At 41.5% G+C, this 25518-nt stretch overlaps 1 long non-coding RNA gene across 1 annotated transcript in view; it reads right to left on the bottom strand.

The window, feature by feature from the left end:
- Positions 1-25518, bottom strand: part of LOC122551755 (uncharacterized) — a 41992-nt gene that overhangs the window by 14509 nt on the left and 1965 nt on the right. The window contains exons 2-4 of the long non-coding RNA XR_015757726.1: positions 21167-21732; positions 16188-16422; positions 11729-11838 (exon numbers count right to left, since the gene is read on the bottom strand). This is a non-coding gene — a long non-coding RNA (uncharacterized LOC122551755). The remainder of the gene's footprint in view (positions 1-11728; positions 11839-16187; positions 16423-21166; positions 21733-25518) is intronic.

Here is a 25518-nt window from a genome sequence, read left to right as displayed (position 1 = left end):
CCCCAGCTATTTCCCCTCTCACCTCCCTCAGCAGCCTGGGATAGATCCCATACAATCCTGGGGATTTGTCCACCTTAATAACCTCTAGCATACCCAACACATCTTCCCTACTTATGCCAACGTGATCCAGATTAATCAAACTTCTATCTCTAATCTCAAGGTTCATCATGTCCCTCTCCTCAGTGAACGCTGATGCAAAGTAACCATTCAGAATCTCACCCATTCTCTCAGGTTTGGCACACAGCTTTCCTTCCTTATCTTTTAGTGGACCAATCCTTTCTCTAGTTACCTGTTTGCTTATATAAGAATAAAATGTTTTGGGATTTTCCTTAATTCTGCTAGCTAAAGCTATTTCATGACCCTTTTTAGTCCACTTGATTCCTTGTTTAAGACTTGTCCGACTCTTCCGATATTACTCCAGGGCCTGGTCTGTCCTCAGCTGCCTAGACCTTATGTACGCTTCCCTTTTCCTCTTGGCTAGTCATACAATTTCTCCTGTCATCCACGGTTCCCGAATTTTGCCTTCCTGTCCTTTGCCTTCAATGGGTCATGCCTATCCTGCACTGCCGTTAATCTATCTTTGAAAGCCTCCCACATCTCAAATGTGGACTTCCCTTCAAATAGCTGTATCCAATCCACATTTCTGAGCTCCTGCCTAATTTTGATATAATTGGCTTTGGCCTAGTTTAGCACGCTTCCCTTAGGACCACTCTCTTCTTTATCGATGAGTATTCTAAAATTTACAGAATTGTGGTCACTGTTCCCAAAGAAATCCCCCACTGCAACTTGTACCACTTGTTCTGGCTCGTTCCCCAGGACCAGGTCCAATATGGCCCCTTCCCTCGTCGGACTACTGCTCTAGAAAATTCTCCTGGACACTTCGTACAAATTCTACTCTATCCAGACCTCTGACGCTAAGTGTATCCCAGTCAATGTTGAGAAAATTAAAATCTCCCATCACCACTACCCTTTTTGCCTCTACATCTATTCATAATCTGTTTACCTATTTGTTCTTCTACCTCACGCTCACTGTTGGGAGGTCTGTAATACAGCCCCAACAATGTAACTGCACCCTTCTTATTTCTCAGCTCCACCCATAATGCCTCACTACCCAAGACTGCGTTTAGCACAGTGTCCTCTTTTAGCACAGCCGTGATATTGTCCCTGACCAGCAATGCAACTCCACCCCCTCTTTTACTTCCCTCCCTGTCCTGTCTGAAACGTCTATATCCTGGAACATTAGTTGCCAATCATCATGCCCTTCCTTCAACCAAGTCTCTGAATGGCAATAACATCATACTCCCAGGCACCAATCCAAGCCCTAAGTTCATCTGCCTTACGCATTATACTCCTTGCATTAAAGTAGATGCATTTCAGGCCACCAGTTCTTTTGCGCTCACCTGCTCTCTGCCTACTCTTCCCCTTATTAGTGCTATCTTCATAATTCTTACAGTCTCCAGTCTCCATCTCGCTGCCTACTTGTTTTCTCTTCTGGTTCCCAGTCCCCTGACACATTAGTTTAAAACCTCCCCAACAGCAGTAGCAAAAACTCAAGGACACTGGTTCCGGTCTGGTTCAGATGTCGACCGTCCCTTTTGTAATAATCCCACCTTCCCCAGAACCGGTCCCAATGTCCAACAAATCTGAACCCCTCCCTCCTACACCATCTCTCAAGCCACATGTTTATCCTGCCTATTTTTTCATTTCTACACTGGCTAGCACGTGGCACTGACAATAGGTACAGGAGTAGGCCATTCAGCCCTTCTAGTCTGCACCACCATTCAATGTGATCATGGCTGATCATTCCTAATCAGTATCCTCTTCCTGCCTTATCTCCATAACCCTTGATTCCACTATCTTTGAGAGCTCTATCCAACTCTTTCTTAAATGAATCCAAGAAAGAGTAGTAATCCCGAGATCACCACCTTTGAGGTCCTTCCTTTTAACTTCTCTCCTAGCTCCCCGAATTCTTCTTTCAGGACCTCATCTCGCTTTCTACTGGTATCATTGGTGCCTATATGCACCAACACAACTGGCTGTTAACCCTCCCCTTTTAGAATGCTCTGCAGCCAATCAATGACATCTCCGACTCGAGCACCTGGGAGGCAACATACCATCCAGAAGTCCCGTTGTCAGCCACAGAACAGCCTATCTACTCCCCTCACAATAGAATCCCCTATGACTATGGCCCTATGCGACTTTTCCCTGCCCTTCTGAACAGCAGTGCCCGCCACAGTGCCATGATCTTGACAACTGCTGCCCTCCCCTGGTGAGCCATCTCCCCCAACAGTATCCAAACAGTATTGGAGGGAGATGACCGCAGGGCACACCTGCACTGCCTTCCTCCTCTTTTTCTGTCTTTTCTGATGACAGACTGTAAGGAAACTAAGAAGGAATAGTAAGGATGTGAAATTGGCCACCATGAGGAGTCATTGCAATGAATGATGGACAAGTTTTAAGTTAGAAGCTTAAACATTAAGGAGAAAAAAATAGGTTACGGGGATTGGTTTATATGAAGAAACTAGGAAGGTGGTTTGTGTGGCATATAAATATTGGCAGAAACCAGTAGTGGCAATGGTCTGTGGGTGATATAAATTCTGTAATTTACTTGGCAAGTATGTAGTTTACAGTTACTGTGATGTTCTGTTGCTACAGCCAATTTCCCAAGTGTACAACCTTTCCATGTACAGGACAAGGATGCACACTGAGTTGGTCACATTATCCTCTTGAAACCTTTTTGTTATTTCACCCATTTTGTGGGATGATTTGCTTTACCATGAGATTATAAATAAGGGGTAGAAAAGCCCACTATCTTTAAAGAATAATCTGTAGGATTTTGACAACTTGTTGAAAAGTATAATTTGAATCTTGGAATGAAGAGAACAGAAATGACCTTCAGCACTATTGGACTAACCATAGCCAGCTTTCCGTCCTGTGAATATTTGCTTCCTTCATTTCAGCTGTCAATTATTGTCTCAATCTTGTGGCCGGATGTCACATTCCAATCCTATTCTGCTCTTTCTATTTTAAATTACTATGATAAATAACAATACTGATATCATAGTCTGCTGAGCAAAATAGATTTTTATGCCATGGTGATCTGAACTCTGACGGGGAGAATCATGATGAATATTGGAAGAATGGTGAATCATTCATACATTTAAAATATTAATCTGCAGTGAATTTGCAGATCTCCACTTTTTTGTCCAACTTTAAATCTTTGTATGTAGCATTTTTCCATTCCGTCCTAATTTTCCAAAAATTTTATCGTAAAGTGTTTCTTTTCATTCAAAATATAAGAATCCATCAGCTTTAGCTTTGTACTGTTTGGAAGCCTTTGTTGTCTTAGTTAAACTGTTATTCTCATCTATTAATAACAAAACAATTTTATTGAGTTGATAGTACAGACTGCCCCAGTCTGAGTGTTATGTACTTACACTCCAAATTCGGGCACTTCACTATAGGTTTTCCAATGTTCTGGCTGGATTGTTTTACATCCTTATGTTTATCTGATTTAGGAACAAGTGATTCTCAGAACTGCTGGGTTTCCCATTATATAGTCACTTGTCCAATTCAGGACAAGAACTGCAGTCAGGGATGCCCTATACAGTAGCAACACTTTGAGGCTCATCAACACAGTTTCAACAAAACATAGGCAGTAGAAGCTGCCTAAGTATTTAAGTAAAATAATGCCAATTATATAGGCCTTTTATTGCTCTTGAAGCTTATTCCACTATTTGCTACAATCATAGCTGACCCTGGGCTTCAACTTGACTTTTCCACCTTAATATCTTGATAGATCAAAAGTCTGTCTATTTTAGCCTTAAATATAAGCAATGATGGAACATTAATAACCTTCTCAGGTACAAAATTCCAAATATTTATAGATCAAACATTTCTCATCTCAGTTGTGACTGATAGCTCACTTTGTCTGAGATTCATTCTCTATTCTAAACTCCCCAGCAGAAACAACCTCTCTGTCTACTTTGTCAAGCCCCTTGGGATTCTTGCGCATTTTTCATAAGATCATTTCTCTTCCCTTAACTCCAGACAATGTGGGCCCAATTTACTCACCCTGTCATCACAAAACATCCCTCAGAGGAATGAAGTGAATGTTTGTTATTGTCTTCCAGTACATCCTTTCTTAACTATGGAAACCAAACATTTGTATAAAACCCTGTATGATTGTGTGAACACTTCTTTATTTCTGTTGCTCATTATTCCCCTTGTAGTGAAGGTCACTGTACCATTCACCATCCTAATTGATTGTTGGATCTGCATGCTGCCTTTGTAGTTGCTCACAGAACTACATCTAAGTCTCTGAATATCAATATTTACATGTTTAGTGGTTTAAAAAAAAATCTATAACAGTGCATAACCTCACACGTTATCTTAAATTTTCCACATTGTCCACTCACTTAACCGGCCCTTTATCCCCTTGTAGCCTTTTTTGTCCTCCCAAATTACACTCTACCTAATTTTGTATTGTAAGCAAACTTATGTATGCTACTTTCATAGAAACATAAACATAGAAACAAAAGTGCAGGAGTAAGCCATCCAGCTCTTCACTACTGTGCCACTTAGACTGTAACCCCTAGTTCTGAACTTCCCCAACGTCAGGAACATTCTTCCCACACCTAACCTGTTCAGTCACATACGTTTTTGAGATTTCGCACCCCCCACCTCCCCAGTCTTCTAAATGCCAGTGAGTACAAGCCTAGTCGACCCAGTCTTTATTAATTTGTCAGTCCTGCCCTCGTGGAATTAGGAGTAGAGTGGTGCTGGAAAAGCACAGCAATTCAGGCAGCATCCGAGGAGCAGTAAAATCAACGTTTCTGGCAAAAGCCCTTCATCAGGAATACAGGCAGAGTGCCTAAAGGGTGGAGGGATGAGGGGGGGGGGGGTGGTAGAAAGTAGCATAGAGTACAATAGGTGAGTGAGGATGGGGATGAAGGTGATAGGTCAGGGAGGAGGGTGGGGGAAGGTAGCAAAGAGTACAGTGGGTGGATGGGGGTGGGATGAAGGTGATCGGTCGGAGAGGAGGGTGGAGTGGCTAGGTGGAAAAGAAGATAGGCCGGTAGGATAGGTCATGGGGATGGTGCTGAGCTGGAAGTTTGGAACTGGGGTGAGGTGGGGGAAGGGGAAATGAGGAAACTGGTGAAGTCCACATTGATGCCCTGGAGTTGTAGTGTTACGAGGCAGAAGATGAGGCATCCTTCCTCCAGGCGTGGTGCAGGTAAAACTTTAATGGATGTGGAAGGCTCCTTTAGGGCCTTGGATGGAGGTGAGGGAGGAGGTGTGGGCGCAAGTTTTGCAATTCCTGCGGTGGCAGGGGAAGGTGCCAGGATGGGAGGATGGGTTGTTGGGGGGTGTGGACCTGACCAGGTAGTCACAGAGGGAACGGTCTTTGCGGAAGGTGGGGAGGGAAATATATCCCTGGTGGTGGGGTCCGTTTGGAGGTGGCGGAAATGTTGGCGGATGATTTGGTTTATGCGAAGGTTGGTAGGGTGGAAGGTGAGCACCAGGGGCGTTCTGTCCTTGTTACGGTTGGAGGGGTGGGGTCTGAGGGCAGAGGTGCAGGATGTGGACGAGGTGCGTTGGAGGGCATCTTTAACCACCTGGGAAGGGAAATTGCGGTCTCTAAAGAAGGAGGCCATCTGGTGTGTTCTGTGGTGGAACTGGTCCTCCTTGGAGCAGAATTGGCAGAGTTAGAGAAATTGGGAATACGGGATGGCATTTTTGCAGGAGATAGGGTGGGAAGAGGTGTAATCCAGGTAGCTGTGGGTGTCGGTGGGTTTGTCAAAAATGTCAGTGTCAAGTCAGTCGTCATTAAAGGAGATGGAGAGGTCCAGGAAGGGGACGGAGGTGTCAGATGGTCCAGGTAAATTTAAGGTCAGGGTGGAATGTGTTGGTGAAGTTGATGAATTGCTCAACCTCCTCACGGGAGCGCGAGGTGGCGCCAATGCAGTCATCAATGTAGCGGAGAAAGAGGTGGGGTGTGGTGCCGGTATAACTACAGAAGATGGACTGTTCTACGTAGCCAACAAAGAGACAGGCATAGCTAGGGCCCATATGGTCTGGAGGGAGTGGGAAGATTCGAAGGAGAAATTGTTAAGGGTAAGGACCAGTTCGGCCAAACGAATGAGAGTGTCGGTGGAACGGTACTGTTGGGGATGTTGGGAGAGGAAGAAACAGAGGGCTTGGAGGCCCTGGTCATGGCGGATGGAGGTGTAGAGGGATTGGATATCCATGGTGAAGATGAAGTGTTGGGGCCTGGGGAAACGGAAATCTTGGACAAGGTGGAGTGCATGGGTGGTGTCTCGAATGTATGTGTGGAGTTCCTGGACGAGGGGGGATAGGACAGTGTTGAGGTAGGTACTAGGGGGGATAGGACAGTGTTGAGGTAGATCAGTCTGGTGAACCTTTGCTGGACTCCCTCAATAATGAGAATGTCCTTCCTCGGACTAGGAGATTAAAACTGAACACAGTACTCGGGTTGTGGCCTCACCAAGGCCCTGTACAACTGCAGCAAGACATCCTTACTTCAATACTCAAATCCTCTTGCTATGAAGGCCAGCATGCCATCAGCTTTCCTCACCACCTGGTGCATCTGCATGCCAACCTTAAGCAAGGGTTCAGAAGAGATTTACCAGGGTGTTGCCGAATATGGAAAGTTTGAGTTATAAAACTGGGACATAGAACATTGAGAGATGACCTTATTGAAGTTTCTTAAAATAATGAGGGGTATAGATAGAGTTAATGGTAGTTGTCTTTTCTCCAGGATGGGGGATTTCCAGATTAGGGAGCACAATTTTAAGGTGAGAGATTTTGAAAAAAAGACGAGTGTTTTTTTTTACATAGAGTAGTTTGTGGAATGAACTTCCTGAAGGAGTGGTGGATATGGTTATAATTACGACATTTAACAGAATTTGGATAAGTACTTGAAGAGGAAAGGTTTGGAGGGATATGGGTCAGGCAGGTGGGGCTAGTTTAGTTTGGGATTATGGTTGGCATGGACTGATTGGACCAAAGGGCCTGTTTCTGTGCTATATGACTCCAATGACCATTCCACCATGAAACCCAGGTCGTGTTGCACCTCATTTTCTCCTAAACTGCTGTCACCATTCAGATAATAATCTGCCTTCCTGGTTTTGCCACCAAAATGGATAACTCCGCATTTATCCACATTTAATGGCACGTCACCCTGCAGCCTCTTAGCATCCTCTTCACAGTATACAGTGACATACAGCTTTGTGTTGTCCGTAAATTTGGAGGCATGGCCTTCATTTCCTGCGTCCAAATTGTTAATGTACATTGTGAACAGCTGGGGTCCCAGCACTGAAGCCTGTGGTACCCTACTCATCTGAAAAGGACCCATTTATTCCAACTCTCTACTTCCTGTCTGCCAGCCAGCGCTCTGTCCATGTCATTGCATTACTTCAGATAGCACAAGCTTTAATTTTCCTTGCTAATTTCTTGTGTGGGACCTTGTCAAAAGCCTTTTCAAAATCCAGATACACCCACTGATTCTTCTTTGTCCACTGTACTGATCACATCCTCAAAAAATTCCAGAAGATTTGTCAAGCATGATTTCCCTTTAGTAAAACAGCGTTGACTTGGACCAATCCTGTCACCGCTTTCCAAGTGCCCAGTTGTCACATCCTTAATGATTGATTCCAGCATTTTCCCCACCATCGATGTCAGGTTAACCAGCAAATAATTACCATTTTCTCTTGCCCTCCTTTGTTAAGAAGTGGAGCTACATTAGCTATCCTCTAGTCCATTGGAACTCTTCCAGAGACTGCACAATGCTGGAAAATAATCACCAACACATTCACCACTTCAAAGATCACTTCCTTAAGTACTCTGGGATGTGGAGTGTCAGGCCCTAGGGCCTTGTCAGGCTTTTAACCCCAACAATTCCCCCAATTCCATTTCCTGACTAATAAGGAATTCCTTAAGTTCCTCCCTTCATGCTTGATCCTCTGTCCCCTGAAAATTATTTGTGTCCTTATCAGTGAAGACAGATCCAAAGTATTTGTTCAACTGGTGAGTCACCTCTTTGTTATCCATTATGAGTTCTCTTAATTCTAGCTGCAAGGGACGTACATTTGACTTCATCAGTGTTCGTCTGCAAACTGAAGCTTTTGCAGTCAGTTTTTATGTTTACTGCAAGCTTTCTCTCCTATTCTACTTTTCCCTTTACAAATTAAACCCTTTGTTCTCCTCTGCTAAATTTTAAATTACTCCCAAGTCCTCAGGTGCTGCTTTTTCTGGCCAATGTATATGCCGCCTCTGTGGCTTTAACACGATCCCTGATTTCCCTTGTTAGCTGTGGTTCCCAGTTTTACCCCAGGCAGGGATGGACAATTGTTGAAGTTCATCCATGTGTTCTTTAAATGTCTGCCATTAGCCTATTCATCATCCGCCTCTTAAGCATCCTTGGACAGCTTATCCTAGCCAATGCAAGCCATCAAAGTTAGCTTTAATCTCAAAGCAGAGGCTTTCTGTGTCTTCTACTCAGTCATTAAGGTAGATTTTAAAAAGTTGAGTTAACAGACTGCTAACAGTAGAGTATATTACAAATGCCTACTTTTTGCTTCTTGACTATTAACCAATCCTGTATCCATGCTAATAAATTACATCTAACTAAAAAAGCCCTTATCTTGCAAATAAACCTAGCATGTGACACTTTATTGACTGCATTGACCAATCCCTTTATTTAGCCTAATAAGTTCCTCCTCAAAAACCTTTAAGAAATTGGTCAAACAATTGTTGACTCTGCCTCACTGTGCCATGATTTTATAAGTATATTATTAAGACTTCCTGAAGATTTGTTCTTATTTTAATTGAAAATGTATGTTCTTACTTCCCTTTGCACTACCTCCACCAAATTAATCTTTCTGAATGCTTAGTATTGTTATGTTCTTTGGTTTATCATGGAATTGATATAGAAAAGGAGCAGCTCACAAAATATAGGTCAAATAAGAATTTTGATGAAAAAGATTTTACTGATAATAGTGATATTAATGTTCAATAAAAGTTTGACTTTTAAGCAATTATTAATTCTTTGCATTTCAACATACGCTAATACCTATTCTATTTCTAATTTATATTGTTCATACATTTCAATTTGAATCTGATTTACCATGTGTTGCTGTTGACACTGAAAACTTGGCTGACAAAGTTAGGTTGGTCTTTTTTCTGCCTTTTAACCCCGATTCCAAGTGATTTCAATTGTGCAGGGACAATTAAACAATGGAGAGCCAATGAAAGTAATGCTCAACATGCAACAAATAAAGTAATTTAGGTATCTTAAATTCTACTTTGAAATAACTAAAGAAAACCTAGAAGCAGGCATTTCCTGAAAACAAAAAAGTAGTGCTGGAAATCGCAGCTTCATCAAAGTCATCTAATTTGAAATGTTCGCTTGCTCTCTCCCCATGATACTGCCTGACCCGCTTGTTTTCAGCAAGCTTTCCTTGTCCATTTTCAAAAGAAAGAGCAAGAGATACAAACCAGTTATTTATTCTGTAGGTTAGTCAGGTGCAAACTGCCAATATTTTTAATTTGTCATTATTTTAAAAATATTTTTTAAAAAGGAATTTACAGCTTAACAACCGATTATTCACTTCCAATAGTCTATTCCAATGATTTTCATCCACACAGGCTTCCTTCGCCTCTCTTCATCTCCACATATCAGTATTTCTTTCAAGTGTTTATCTACCTTCTGCGTTAAATATGCCCCTGATACATGGTTCAATTTAATTGTAGGAAGATCCATACTCTTGCTACTCTTTGGACTCTCCTTTTCTTTCTTACTATTGACTATCTTGCACCTACGCCCTCTGGTTTTGATGATAGGTATTTTATTTATGGACTGCAGCACATACAAGTGTCTATATATGTAAGCTTGCCATCTCATATATTCCATTCCAAGTGACCCAGACCATATATTTAGAAGTGCTTAAGAACATTGCTTCTTGAGAACTGTTAATATTAGCGCCCTTGCTTATTCCCATGGAGTTGCAAGATTAGCTTACGCTTCCTACCTTTGTCTGGGAACTTTACCAACTCTTAAAACTAAAATATTGAGGTAAGCCAGGCAAAATCTTGATTAATTTCTACAATTGAAACTGCCGATTGTGTATTAATGTTGGGGTTGGCCAACAATATAAATCTTTGAAAAATTTTACATATATTACTAGTTTGGTCTATTCTTTTTCTTTTACCCACAATTCCAAGGGATTTCAATTGGACAGGAACAATTAAGCAGTGGAGCCATTTAAAGTAATGCTCATCAGACAGCAATTTTTTAAAAACGAGAAGAAAGCTTTTCCTGCCCAATTTGAACAGAGAGATGAAGAGAGACAAGCTAGCTTTGATTCCAAACCAGTTATTCATCCTGTAGATTAGTCAGGTGCTAACTGCAATGTGGTTTGGCTGTAGAATGAGTGTTTTATGAGAAGGCATGCAACCAATGTGGGCTGATTCCATTTACTTTTCGCTTTCATGTGGTTACTTTTCTTGTAAGTTAAAGCCCAGTCACTAACACAATTGATTTACTACATGGTATTTTGAATAGAGAAGAGAATGTTGTGGACATTCAATCAAGTCATTTTTAGTCCTGTGGTTAGTTTTTAGTTCATAGCACCTCAAGAGTCACAATCAATAGTCTGGATGCAAATATGGTTCAAGCTATGAAACTGGTATGTCCAATATATAGTTCAGAGAAACATTAATCCCATAGTGACAATAGGATGCATTTAAAAAATCTCAAAAAAATCATTTAGTATATTCCGCATTAAACAAACATTTTAATGCAAATCAATAAATGTCCATCATGCAGACCTTTTGAAATATCAATTATAGTAATCACAAGCATTCAAAACATCTTTATCATGTGGAAATAAACATTGTGCAATAAACAGATCAAAGATTCAGATCTGCCAGAATCTTTTGTGGATTCAGGTGTTTTGACAGACTAATGGATGCCTGGGCTCTTAGTCGAGCCTCAATATGCATTCTTGGTGTTTTAGAGTTTTACAGCATTTCTTCTATCTTCACTTAAAGCCTAATCTTTATTTTTCACTGCAGGGGTGCAAACAGAAACATAACTGCTAACCCCTCTAGAACGTCCCTAGATTGTTCGGCATCAGTCTGAACATCTTTTAAAAATGCTGTCTTATAGTTAATCTTTGCCTCCAATTTATGCTGCCTAAATCTTCTTCCATTATCCCTGCTAGTTTTCTCTGTTCTATTATTCTATTAATTTTATATTCTACTCATTTCTTATTTTAAATTCCAGTTTTCTGACCTGTTTTGAATCATTAGCCAAACCCTAATTCTCAGTGATCTTTTGCGTCTACTCTATTCATCTCACCTACACTCATAGCAGTTTACTACAGGTTTTCTGTTTGTAGTGAAACTTACAATCTGATCCATATTTTCCTTTGGAGTTCCCTTTTCAGACTCCCTCTTATGAATGACAGCAAGTCCCACGGACTTCACTTTCCAGCATTCTGAATGAAGATATCCCACTTTATTAACAGGGAAATACTTTGGATTTTCACCCATTGAGGAATGGTCACCGGACCTGAAATGTTAACTCTGACTTCTCTGCACAGATGCTGCCAGACCTGCTGAGCTTTTCCGACAAATCCTATTTTGATTCCTGATTTACAGCATCCGTGATTCTTTTGGTTTTCATTTTGGATTTACACCTCACCTTCAGCACCTTCCTTTCTGATCTGATGAGAAGATCTTGAGGCATGCTGAGAGGTCCTTCCTTTAACGAAAACACAAATTGCTGGGGAAACTCAACAGGTCTGGTTGCATCTGTGGAAAGAAATAGATTTAATGTTTCAGGTCCAGTGACCCTCCTTTCATTACCTTGGCTTTTTGTCTTCCTTTCGCTCTTTGTTAGTTTATGGATCAGATTATCATCAGCAGCTATTATTATTGTCTGTCTAGCTATGACTTCAAATTTATTCACCCCCATAATAGGTAATAATGATTTGAGGAACACTGTCTACAGCCGACTACTCACATTAAATGGCCAATAACAGCCAACTCTGCTAGATTCTTTGTCATAAAGGCAGAACTGATTAGCAATACTTTAGAGTTGATCAAATGCTATGAAGGTTCAAACTTTTGTCATTGCAAATTCTGTAAAGTCCACTCTCAAATGTATATGAAATTAAATCTCACAAAGATAAATTTAACATGTCTTGATAGAGAAGTCAGCAGCCTTTCTGGTTAGGCTGTAATGTTATTTTGTCGGTACCAAGACTAATAGGCCTGAATGAGTAGATGCCATTTTGTAAATGATGGTGGGTGTCTCTCAGTGAACGTAATTCTGCTCAAAAATCTGTGGCACTCTAACAAAGCTAATAGGCAGACTCGTTGATCATCTACAGAAATCCTAGTTATGGCTGCTGTCAGAACTCTGGGATAGTGCCCTGGAAATCAAGCCCCACAATTGCTGCAGTCATCACAAATATGAAAAGATTTAATCAAGCTATGCTGGTGAGAAACTAGACAACTCTGAAAGTCAGAGTGGGTACTGGGCAGTCCCAGTTACCTCTTAGTCCTGTGGATCTCTAGCCTGGACAGAATTCACCAACCATCTCAGCTTATACTTTATGGACAGCAACTGCCTGCAGCCACCACCACCCTCCCCCCAACCCAGTCCAAAGAGTTTGGCTTTAGACACACACCAGCCTCAGCAAACCATCATGGTTCATCTCCAGTCCACTTAGAACTGAGTTCTCCATTTTAATACTGTCCTCCAGAACGTACTGGCACTTCTCACTGTTGCTGCCAGGAAACTTTCCCCAGTGATAAACATCCATTTCAAGAACTGGCCCAGAGTGTTTCTCAGAGCTCCTCGCTTGCTCCCTTTATGGTCACTCATTTTAGACCTACTTGGATGCTCACATCATCTATTTCTTGCCTTTTTTCACTCTGTGTTGCCTTACCATTTAGTACAGCCACAAAGCCAGGCACCTTGGCATGATTGTCAGCAGTGACCAGTAAAGAATGTGGATGTGTTGCTATCCGGCTCTGTGCTACATCAGTGTTATATGAGTCAAAGAGATGTACAGCATGGAAACAGACCCTTCGGTCCAACCCATCCATGCCGACCAGATATCCCAACCCAGTCTAGTCCCACCTGCCAGCACCCGGCCCATATCCCTCTAAACACTTCCTATTCATATACCCATCCAAATGGCTCTTAAATGTTGTAATTGTACCAGCGTCCACTGCTTCCTCTGGCAGCTCATTCAGTACACGTACCACCCTCTGTGTGAAAAAGTTCAACTAAATGGCCACATTTCAAAATCCAAGGCAGCAGTATTCTCTCTAATACTTTGTTCAACTATGCAGATCTCTGATGTCTGTGCATGACAGTGAAGGAGATATTGATGAGCTGATATGCTGATTAGAGTACATGGAAGCTCCCAGTGGCTGTGCAGCCTCGAGGGAATACTGGAGGGGGACTGTCATCAGTCAGGGGTAGCATTTGATCTCAATCCAGTGGTATGAACATGGTAAGTCAGCCATTTGGGCCAGGGATTCTATAAATCAATATAGCTTAGAGAGTGAGCCAAGATCAGTCCTGCTGGCCTAGTGCAACCTATCCTGAGATTCGTGATAACTCAGACAGGGAATTGCTCCATGGCAATCAGTCAAGGCTACCTGTCCAAGTTGGTCGGTGGGAGAACAGGGACAATTTGTGGAAAACCCTAGTCTTTCCTAGGGGCCACAGAATCATACAGCACAGAAAGAGACCCTTTAGCCCAGTCCATGCCAAACATAATTCCAAAAGAAAATAGTTCGACCTGCTTGCTTCTGGCCCACATTTCTGTAAAAAAATTTCCCCCATGTCTTTTTTAAATCTCTCTTCTCTCAGCTTAAAAATGTACCCCCTAGTCTTAATCTCCCATCCTAGGGAAAAGACAATTACCATTAACTCTAGCTATACACCTCATTATTTTACAATCTTCTATAAGGTCACCTCTCAACCTCCTATACACCAGTGAGAAAAGCCCCAGCCTTTCTTTATAACTCAAACATTCCATACCCGCAACATCCTGGTAAATCTCTTCTGAACACTCTCCAGCTTCATAATATCCTATGTTCAGAGGGGTTATTAGGGGCCAGGGCTGTCATCTGTGGGGAATGGATGCAGCGGACTGGGAGGGGGAGCTGAACATATTGGGCGGCATGGCGGCACAATGGTTAGCACTGCTGCCTCACAGCGCTAGAGACCCGAGTTCAATTCCCGCCTCAAGCGACTGACTGTGTGGAGTTTGCACATTCTCCTCGTGTCTGCGTGGGTTTCCTCTGGGTGATCCGGTTTCCTCTCACAGTCCAAAAATGTGCAGGTTAGGTGAATTGGCTGTGCTAAATTGCCCGTAGTGTTAGGTGCAGGGGTAAATGTAGGGGAATGGGTCTGGGTGGGTGCGCTTCGGTGGGTCGGTGTGGACTTGTTGGGCCGGACGGCCTGTTTCCACACTGTAAGTAATCTAATCTAATATAATAGTGGGAGGTGTGATGAAGCTGCTCCTTGGCTTTTCTTTTCAGAGACATCATAAACAACAGACATCGTAACATCTGGGGTTGAAGGGTTTTAGAGTCAATTCGTTTACAACTAACAGATACTGCCTCAGGCAGACGGCTTTCTAGTTTTAAAAAAGAACACCTGTACAATGAAAGGAAGGTGGTTTTCAGCTTTTTCTCTGGTTTGGTTTGGTTTTAGCAGTAGTGTCGAAAAAGCTGCTGCACTCAAAGAAGCAGCTCCAGGCTGGTACTCTCTCTCTAACTTCTGTCCTGTAAGAATCTGCGTTTGATTTTACCTTTTGTGCCAAGGGCTGTTTATGGGGAATGTTGCAAGTATTGGAACAACATCATTATTTTGGGATAATCTATTGGGTTTTCCGAGGGGTTAAATTATTTGGTATTCTGTTATTTGTGTTTCTGTCAGTAATTTTGTAAATAAACTCTGTTTTGTTTAAAACTACATGGTTTGACCATTGGCATTTCTCCTGGAATATCTGCGTTACATCTGCTTAAAACAACTAGCAAGGTTAGGCTCTGGGCGACCTTCTTGAAATGTTTTGAGAGATTCGGCCTGGTCCATAACAGAAGTGATCGTGCATTGAAGGATGTGGATGACTGCAGTGGGAAGGGGGATGGTGAGAGTGGAGATCATCAATGGTAACAACAACCTTAATGGGGGAGAGCAGTACATCCCGATGTTTGGCATGGCTAAGCTGCAGTGCCAAGGCTCAGATACTGTTAGGAGATGACAATATAAATTAAAGAGTTAGGCAGAGATGTACTGAAGCTCCGTTTTGATGGAGTAAGCAGGGAGTGAAAGGAAAGAAGGAACTTGGGAGGGTTGGGAGTGGCCAATTGGTTACTTCACTGATTCTGCAGCTCACTCTGCTAAACATGATTGTGTGCCAACTCCAATCCTTATCTGAATCACAAAAGTGTGATTGAATGTGGAAAATGGCTGCAAAGACACTCACTATTTCTTCATGGGAAATGAACATCATTGGCTGATCCAGCATTAATTGCCTGTCTCTAGTTGCCCTTGAGGAGAAGGTGATAAACCTTTTTGAATGGCTGCAGCCCACTTGCTATAGGTAGACCCACATTGCCATTAGGGTGGGAATTCTAGGATTTTGGTCCAGCAACACTGAAGAAACAGTGAGAATTTGTGGTAGTGAATGGCTTGTAGGATTGGTAGTTAGCAACTTGGTGATGTTCCAATTTGTTTGCTGCCCTTGTCTCTCTAGGTCATAGTGTTGGGTTTGGAAGGTGTTGTCTCAGAAGATTTGGTGAGTTTCTGCAGTGCATGGGTAGTCCACACAGCTGCTACTGAATGTCGATGGTGGAGAATGGCTGCTTGTGGATGTGAAGCAAATGAAGTGGGCTGGTTCTACTGCATGGTGTCAAGCTTCTTGAGTGTTGTTGGAGCTGCACCCATCCATCATACTCCTGACGTCTGACTTGTAGAAGGTGGACTGCCTATTTGCTCAAATACAAGCTTCCAGGTTAAGACAAAACTTCTGGTCTAAAATAAATGCTTTTGCTAAGGCCAAGTCAGAAGAAATTGTAAACAATTTGTACTTTTTTAACTAATATTGTACATATGTGTCATAATTAAAAGTTACCTGACCATTTTAATGAAGTATTTGGAGTTCTCATGATTAATAAACAGAAGAAGCAGATCGTACTTTGTTGGATTTTGAAACCTTCTTTGTCTCTCATCATTTTCACCCTTGACAGCTCTACCTCCTTATTACACTGCATTCACTTTATGTACCGGATGGAAGCCAGCTTTAAGCCATCTTTAGCCACAGTGCCAATGCATCTTTTCCGACAGTAGCAAGGCCCAGACGGCTGCCCCTGTCAATCATGAAAAAAGAACACAGAGAAATTCTCTTTTAAAAAAAAAACTATGGTGAGATTATCAAAGATGAAGACATCCTGAATTGTTTATACTTGTGCAGTCAGTAATCAGTCAACTTGGGAATCAGACTCCAATAATCATCCAGAATATCAAGTGTAAGAACTTTTTGATTCTAAACTGAATGCAAATAGCATGGTCTTGATCTCTGAACTCAAACCGAGTTATTTATAAACTCATGCAGCAATGAATTACATTATTTTTATGTAACAGCCTGTAGAGAAAGTTTGGGCAGAGGAGTTTCTGTACAATGTATTTGACAAGTGTCTACATGGTAGCACTGATTTCTAACTGCTGATGTACTCCAACACTGACTATTAACGTATTGCATAGCTATGAGTATATTTTTGTAATGACAAGAAAAAGGTACCCAAAGCAAATAGTAAAACAATTTTAAAAACCTTATAAACCTCAACATAAAAACCATTCAAAGAATTTAGACATCTTTGAGAAACCTTAAAATTTTATAGAGGGCAACTTACTAATAGCATCCTTTTGTCACTGATACACGAATGTTCCAAATGTTAAGGCTCTTAAAATAATTAGATGAATTTCGGGGTTACTCGAGGTCACAGTGCTTCTTGATAATGTTGATCTGCAGTGTCAGGATTTTCATTGTAAAATCCAGATTTAGACAAGAGCCCAAAATGCAAGTAATTAACTGATACTAGCAGATCTCCCTTGGTGCTGCTGAAAGTGATGTACGATATTAACCTGACAATGTGAGATTGGTGAAGTGATTATAAATGGTGACGGCAATTGGGCTCTAGGTAGAAAACTCTTAACACTTTACAAATTAATCTCTTCCATCATTGCATATGGAGACATAGAATATCTTCTGTGAGCGTTAATGGAAGTTATTACAGCACCCATTCTGCAGATATTAACTACACTAAAATTTCCAGCTAAAACTATTAGAATTCATGAAACTTAAAATGGTGTAAATGAGCCAAAACAATTGCAACCCAAGTGCTGAACCCAAACCGAAATATTTGAAGACGTATGGAAATATACTTCACAGCACAGAAACAGGCTGTTCAGCCCAAGAGACCACACCAACATATTTACTCCATCTTTTCTCATCTAACTCCATCTGGTGAATCCTTTATTCTCTTTGTTCTCTTATGCTAATGTAGCTTCCCTTTAAATCAGTGCTTCACAAACTATCTTTCAAAATGGTCCCATTTTAAGACTTGAAAATTAAGATGCCAAACAGAAACATTACAGTAATAAAATATCAAATTAACATTCAGTATATAATTGTTAAAGTTTGTGTGTTCTCGATCAACATTTAAACACATCATACAAAACATGCATGTGTGCTTTGAAAGTAATTTGTAAAAATATGGTTTTACCTACTTACTGGTCCATTATTTTGAGCTGTTCCAGCTCTTGTACTTGACATGGTAATAGTAGATGAGTTTGCATTCAGCATGACTGATCAAGAGCACCATCAATTTCCCTAAATGCCATCTGAACCTCATTGATTCCAATGTAATGCAAGTGAAATAAACTTTTAATTTTCTACTATTGCATTGACTATCTTTGCAGCCACTTCCTTTTAAATTCAAGGGTACAACCCATTAACCTTTAGCCCCATCAATTTTCAAAGTACTTTTTCTTTAGTGATAGTTATTGTGATTTTCTCTGCCCTACCTTTAGCCTCTTCATTATTAGTATGTATGAAGTGCTATTAGTATCTTCTGCAATGAAGACTGAGGCAAAACACATTTAACACCATTTCCTGCCTCCCCATTATTATTTCTCCAGCCTCATTCTTTGACATACTAATGTTCATTGTTGCTTCTCTCTTCCTTTTAATATATTCGAAGATGCTCTTACTATCTGTTTTTATCTTACTTGCCAGTTTACTCATAGTTTATTTTCTCCCTCTTAATTATATTTGGGTTCCATTTTGGTGCATTCTTAAAGCTTTCCCAGCTCCCTGATTTACCAAATATCTTTGGAACACATTGTATGCTATTTTCTTTCAATTTGATATAATCCCAACTTCCCTAGTTCTTCATGTTTGGTTTGCTCATTCCTGATGAAGGGCTTTTGCCTGAAACTGCTCCTCAGATACTGCCTGACCTGCTTTAATCTTGACTCATGTTTGGTCTATCCCTATCCTAGTATCCATCTTCCTCGCTGGGATTTATGAGTCATGAACTTTTCTTTTAAACTTGTCATTGTTCGTCAACTGTCTTTCCGATTCACTCCCTTCCTGGTTGACTCCAACCCCAAGTATACCTCATTCCCATGGAATTACCCTTATTTAAGTTTAGTAATTGATTCCAACACATGTTGCTCTTTCTCAAATTGCTAGATTCTACCATGGTATTGTCACAGTTCCCTTTTAGTCTGAGGTCATTTATTAAACCTGCCTCATTACACATTGCCAGGTCAAAAATAGCTTGACCCATGGTTAATTCCACAACAATTTGCTTTAGGAAACTATCCTGAATGCACTCTATGAATATGTTCTTACAGCTTCATTTGCTAATTTGTTTTACCCAATTGATATGAAGATTAAAGTCATCCATGATTAATATATGGCTTTTTTCATATGTTCTCATTACCTTCTGATATATTCTCTGTGCTATAAAACAGTTATTGTTAGGAAGCCAAGAGTCCTACAGTGTTTCTTCCCTTTGTTGTTTCTTTCCTCCAACTATCTGGATTCTATATCATTAGATCCAAGATCATTTCTTGCTAATGTACTAATTCCATCTTGTACTAACAATGTTACCCCCTTCATCCTTCTCTTCCTGTGTTTTTCAAAAGGTCACATACTTCTGAAGGTTCACTTTGATATTTTAATTCTCACTACACAATGATTGTCAGACCATATCCATTAACCTCATTTGTGTCATTAATTTACCTTATTCCAAATACTACATGCATTCAAGGGCCATTGATTTTGTCTTATTAGCATTTGTTTTCCCATTTGTTCCTATTTGCCTTTTTTACACTTATATACTTTGTCTCTTTCTGTCCCCTATTTGTCAAAATAGTTGTCCCATAATGCTGTCTTATCCCTTTGTTGTGAAAACTTAGTTCCCTTGTCTCAAACCTTCTCACCCTCTAAATAGTTTGAAGTCTCTCTACAGCCTTATTTATTTGATTTGTCAGGACTTGTTCCCAGCACAGTTCAAGTGAAGACCATTATTCCACCAAAGCAGATCTTTATATACCAGTACTGGTCTCAGTGCTTCATTGCCAAAACCTAACCACCTGATTCCTGGAGGAAGAATGCCTCATCTTCCGCCTTGGGACCTTACAACCACACGGGATCAATGTGGACTTCACCAGTTTCCTCATTTCCCCTCTCCCCCACCTTATCCCAGTCCCAAGCCTCCAAACTCGGCACCACCCCTCGACCAGTCCTACCTGTCCATCTTCCCTCCTTCCCACCTATCCGCTCCACCATCCCCTCCAACCTATCACTTCCACCCGCACCTTCATCTATTTATCACATTCTTAGCTACCTTCTCCCCAGCCCCCTCCCCCCTCCCACTTATCTCTCAGCGCCCTGGTCCACAAGCCTAATTTCTGATGAAGGACTTATGCCCGAAATGTCGACTCTCCTGCTCCTCTGATGCTGCCTAACCTGCTGTGCTTTTCCAGTACCACACTCTCGACTCTGATCCCTAGCATCTGCAGTCCTCACTTTCTCTTAGCTTGGAAAGAGGAGAGGCTTATTGGGATGTTATGACATTTGAGTCCCAGGTAAGCCAGCCTTTGGTTTCACCGTGGATCTAGAATCATCAACTTGTGACATGAATGTTCAGAGACATGGAGAAGATATTAGCCCCTTTGGAGGCTAACCTTCTGCATCCAACTAATTGGAGCTAACAATGAGAAACAGTTGCTTCCTCGTACATGTATCTATATATAAATCACAGTATCGATAATTAATGTCTCCATGTGGATTAAGGCACGAAGGGTGAATCTCAATCTGCCAACCCAAAGTTTCCCCTGCTGTTTTGTTTCTGAACATGAAATAAATCTTAGATAGAACCAGTAACTTGCAAAAATATCAGTTAAAAAGATCCTGCAGATCGAAGAAATAGAAGGAAAAAAGCAAAAGTCAGACAAGTGTGCCCCATATTACTGGGTACATAACGCCAGTCAGAAACCTTGGTTGAGGATGTTGGTTCTTTTAGTAGCTGCCAAAGTTTGATATCAACTTTTCTAATAACTTTAGCATGTTAACTATGATATGTAATCAAGAAATTAGGGAACGAAACTTGTACTTTAAAAATAGATAGGTTAGTTAAAACTTAGTTGAAACACGTCAGTAAGGATGTTTCCTTCTCAATAGGGGATCAGTTGGAAATCTGAACCCTCTTTAAATCTGAATTCTATTAGTATTTTCCATGCAACATGAGTGCCACAACTGAATTTCACCTTCTACAAATGTAAACAAATCTCTAGCGTATAAAAACAAAAGGAAAGATAACAAGGATCACAAGAATCACTGAGGTCACCATTCCCTATTGAATTGGTATTAACAGTATAGCATCTGGCACCATATATACTCTATTATCAATGTACTGTTTGGGAAAACAAGAAGCTTTTGGTCTTAGAAAGAATGGTTAACTAACTCAAAGATAAAAATGGACAAGGGCTCAATGGTCACTAAGGTGTGTGAGAGAGAGCAAGAAATGAACAAAGACGTACTATTAAAATCTGTTACCATCAAGCACTGCAAAACCTCAGAACTCCAAAACACATGGGTTGACGGTCTCAGTTTCTGCATTTTACAGAACAGCTTCTGGTTTGGTAAAGCATTCTCAACTGCAATGGGTCATAAATTTCCTTTCCTTGTCTGATTAAATACTGTTTCATACTTAAACTGCTGCTTCTTAAACTCAATAAACTTGCAAAATAATTGAATGTCAATATTGCAGGTAACTGTGATCATGAAACCCCTAGCCAAAGCCAACAGAGCTGTGAAACAGGGGTAGAGGTTTTAACAATACATTCACAGTGATGATAATGGGAGAGCAGCACAGCATCTGACAATGAATCGGCTCAGGCTTGGAGGGCCGAAGGGCCTGTTCCTGGGCTGTAAATTTTCTTTGTTCTTTCTTCTTTGAATCATACTTGGTTGCTGGGAACATGGACATCCTGGCTTCACCGCCTGAGCAATTTCTCCCATGAAAGCAAAGATCTTGATGGAGAAAGATGTTGGGCATCCTATCAACCATCTTGGCTGTCTTTGGTACAATTATGGCTGTTTTCTTCTGGAATAAGACAAAAAGAGGGATGGAATGAGAATAAAGTAGCTGCCAGGAATGGTGGTATGTTGGGAGGGGGTGTGGGGGCAATGTGATTTGATATTCCGAGTCAGTAGGCAGCATAGCAAGCATGCAAGGTTAGTAGTGTGGGGCTTTGGGGCAGTGAGAGTGAATGAGAGAAGATGTTCCAGCAATAGTGGTGATGAGAGCCTTGGTGGGAGGGTGCACTGGCAGAGTTTGCAGGAATATGGGGTTTTCTGTAGAAAGTCTTCAAATTATCAACAAAAGAAAGGATTGATTATGATAACTATTCCACTGGTTAGTGATTCTGGAACTAGGGGTGTAGCCTGAGAATTTGAGCCTGACCTTTCAGGAGAGAAGTTAGGAAGCATTTCTACACGCAAAGGGTGGTAGAGGTTTGGAATGCTCCTCCAAAAATGGCAGTAGATGCTGGATCAGTTCCTAGTTTTCAATATGAGATAGTTTTTTTTTTATCAAGCACCATTATTAAGGGATATGGGCCAAAGGCAGAAATATGGAGTTGGGCCACAGAGCAGCCATGAACTCACTGAATGACAGAACAGGCTTGAGGGGCTGACTGGCCTACTCCTATTCCTAGAGAGAAGATGGTGGTCATTTCCCTCACGGAGCATAGAAGGTCATTAGCCATGTTGCAACATTACTGGGTGTTTGTCCCCACTGTGGACACTGCACTGATCTGGGTGGCAATTTCAGGCCAGGATCTCGTGCTGTGGTCTCCTCAGATGATCCTGAGGGAAGAGCACAGCCTTCTTCCACCCTACCATGTATAGTAGCCTCTCCAGGTTGGCAAATTAGGGAGCTAATGTCTCTTCCTCAAGTATCTCTGGGTAATTCTTCACACCCAGGATCTGTAAAGGGCAGTTCCCAATTGACAGCATGTGACCTGATACATGGCTACATTTTAAACATACTGCTAAGATTCACAGACAGTCCCTGTAATGCTGAGTACATCCACCATTGCTGAACGTATGACAGCAATGGTGTTGCAATACGGGGTAATGTGAGCTGCAGAGAAATTCCTGGCTTTGTGGAGTACTGCATGAGAAAACGTACTAGAGTTCATGTAGGAACACTTCATGAAACGTAGCTGATTTTTGGTAACATTCAGTCCATTCTGTGAGACAGTTACAGGCCACTGAGGTTTTGGATAAGCTCTCTATATTCCCTGGCAGCAGAACACTCAATGCATCATCATTCCTACCATCCCCTCACATTTACAATGCAGGCCAGTGAGCTGGTTGAAGGAGAAAGTTAGGGGTTCAGCTCTGATGGCCTCAGCCTGAGCCCAAGTGCTGCTTCTGCCCTTTGGGTAACAATTTTCAATGGTATTCAGAAGGCGGCCAGCAGTGCCATAATTGGATCCAGTAGCAAGGTTTAAGAGGATAAGGAATAATTTTTTCTTCAATTACTTTATTTTACACCAATAATGCATAATGATATGATCTGGAGAGAGAGAGGCCAAGAGAAGAACAGGGCAAGGGCCATTCTCAGGGGAGGGGGAGCTTGCAATTCCAATCATCTCTCTGCAACCCCAGGTGGGGGTCACCCCATAGTTTTGGAGCCACTGCCTTAAATGCATCAAAAGTATTGACCATTTATGTATTATCTATGTCTACACAACCACTCCCTCTAGTAGTTCTACATGTTTACCCCCAGGCAGTGGCGACAAAGTTACTGTGCATGACCAGCATGGTAGCTCAATGATGAGGATTGCTGCCTCCCGGTGCCAGGGATCCAGGTTCGATTCCAGCCCTCTGCTGCCTGTCTTTGTGAAGTTTGCACATTTTCCTTGTGTTTGTGTAGGCTTCTTCCAGGTGCTCTGGTTTCCTCCCACAGTCGAAAGATGTGCAATTTAAGTGGATTGGCCAGGCGAAAGTTGGTCCTGCAGATGCTGGAGATTAGAGTAGAGCTGGAAAAGCCCAGCAGGTCAGGCAGGATCCGAGGAGCAAGAAAAATCAATGTTTCGGGCAAAAGCCCTTCACCAGAAATGAGGCAGGGAGCCCCCCATGCTAAGGTGTCCCAAAGTGTCCAGGAATGTGTAGTCTAAATGGATTAAGCATGGAGTTATGGATATAGTAGGAGGCTAGGTCTGGGTGAAACATTTTTCAAAGAATTGGTATGGACTCAATGGGCTATATAGCCTCCTTCTGCACTGTTGAAATTCTATGAAGCCTGCTGGATTTTTTATATTAATGGCACCTAGTCATGCTGTTCCCCACTAATCCATTTATTCCAAGAAAAAGATTTCATCATACAGAAGACCTCTTTTAGCTCATCCTTTAGTCACCTCATCTCAAGAAAATGTGATCGAGTTTTCTCAACGGATATAAACTTCCCACTCCCATTTCTTGATATTCTTGTAAATCTTTTCTTTTAACAAATATGAGTTTCAACTCATTCAGCTACCTTTCAGGTGCACAGGTACAGTGCCCTGATGACCAGTGCAGCTTCAAATTTTTAATTTTTAACCTAGGCTAAACCTCCTTTAAAAATTAATGAAATCAGGTTGTCATATGAAGGCAGCTTCTCAGTTCATGCAATAGCAGGAATCTACAACAAGAGAATCTATAAAGTCACATTCTGGCGAGTGTGCACTCATGCTTTTAGGCAGGTGAATGTTGATCAATTAATTAATTTCTTTACCTATCCTATGTTAAATAAATTATGCCTCAATTGCAGACTAAACGTTGACCTGTTAAGAATGTGCACTCAAGCTGCCAATCAAGCATAAAGTTAGTCCTGTGGGCAATATTTGGTGTATTCCTGTAGATCTGAGTAGGGACCAAGGGTGACTTTCTATCACTTACTTAAAAAATGAACAGATAAAAGAGGCATACTCTATTTTCTAGGAGACATGCAGCCTGCCTGTTTGAATAGTTGTGGTGCTGAATCTGACCAAATTCCCAAATATAGGACATAAAAATTTGACAATCATCTAATTTATAAGTAATTTGCAAGATCTAAAACTCCCCCCTTAATCACTCCATTTCCTTCTCCTTCTTTAAGGCACATCTTAAAACATACAACTTAAACCAAGCTTCTGAACACTTATTCTCATTACTCTTCATATGGCTTGATGTGACGTTTTGTCTAATAATGTACATGTCCAATGGCTTTGGATGTAGCTCTTGTATTATGGCAGTGAATTGAGAATAGTCAACTGAAAAGTTAGATCATTATGTTGGCCATTTGCTGTACCCCACCACTATCTCTCACTATTGCTTTTGTTTTTAAAAACATAATAATAATTTGCTCAATTTGAACTATATTATCAATGTTTTGGTTACATCTAGTCATTCATAGCCATTCAATGCAACTGCGCAATCTCAAAAGGTATAAGCTAGAAAGATTTCAGCAGATGACACAAACCCCTGTCATAGGGTATCAAGAATGGGCAGCATTGATCAGGTCTAACTGTCTCTTTCCAATCCTCCCACTTCCTCCAAACGAAAGGAGTAGCCATGGGCACCCGCATGGCCCCAGCTATGCCTGCCTCTTCGTAGGATATGTGGAACAATCCATCTTCCGCAACTACACTGGCCCCACCCCCCACCTTTTCCTCCGCTACATCGATGACTGTATCGGCGCCGTCTCGTGCTCCCACGAGCAGGTTGAACAGTTCATCCACTTCACCAACACCTTCCACCCCGACCTCAAATTCACCTGGACAGTCTCAGATTCCTCCCTCCCCTTCCTCGACCTTTCTATTTCTATCTCAGGCGACCGAATCAACACGGACATCTACTACAA

This window comes from Chiloscyllium plagiosum, unplaced genomic scaffold (genome assembly GCF_037043375.1).
Source record: "Chiloscyllium plagiosum isolate Xiang-an unplaced genomic scaffold, Cpla_swu_hap1 HiC_scaffold_7, whole genome shotgun sequence".
In the NCBI taxonomy this organism is placed as follows: domain Eukaryota; kingdom Metazoa; phylum Chordata; class Chondrichthyes; order Orectolobiformes; family Hemiscylliidae; genus Chiloscyllium; species Chiloscyllium plagiosum.
The sequence above is the reverse complement of the archived record's forward strand: the minus strand, read 5'-3'. Positions and strand labels throughout refer to the sequence as shown.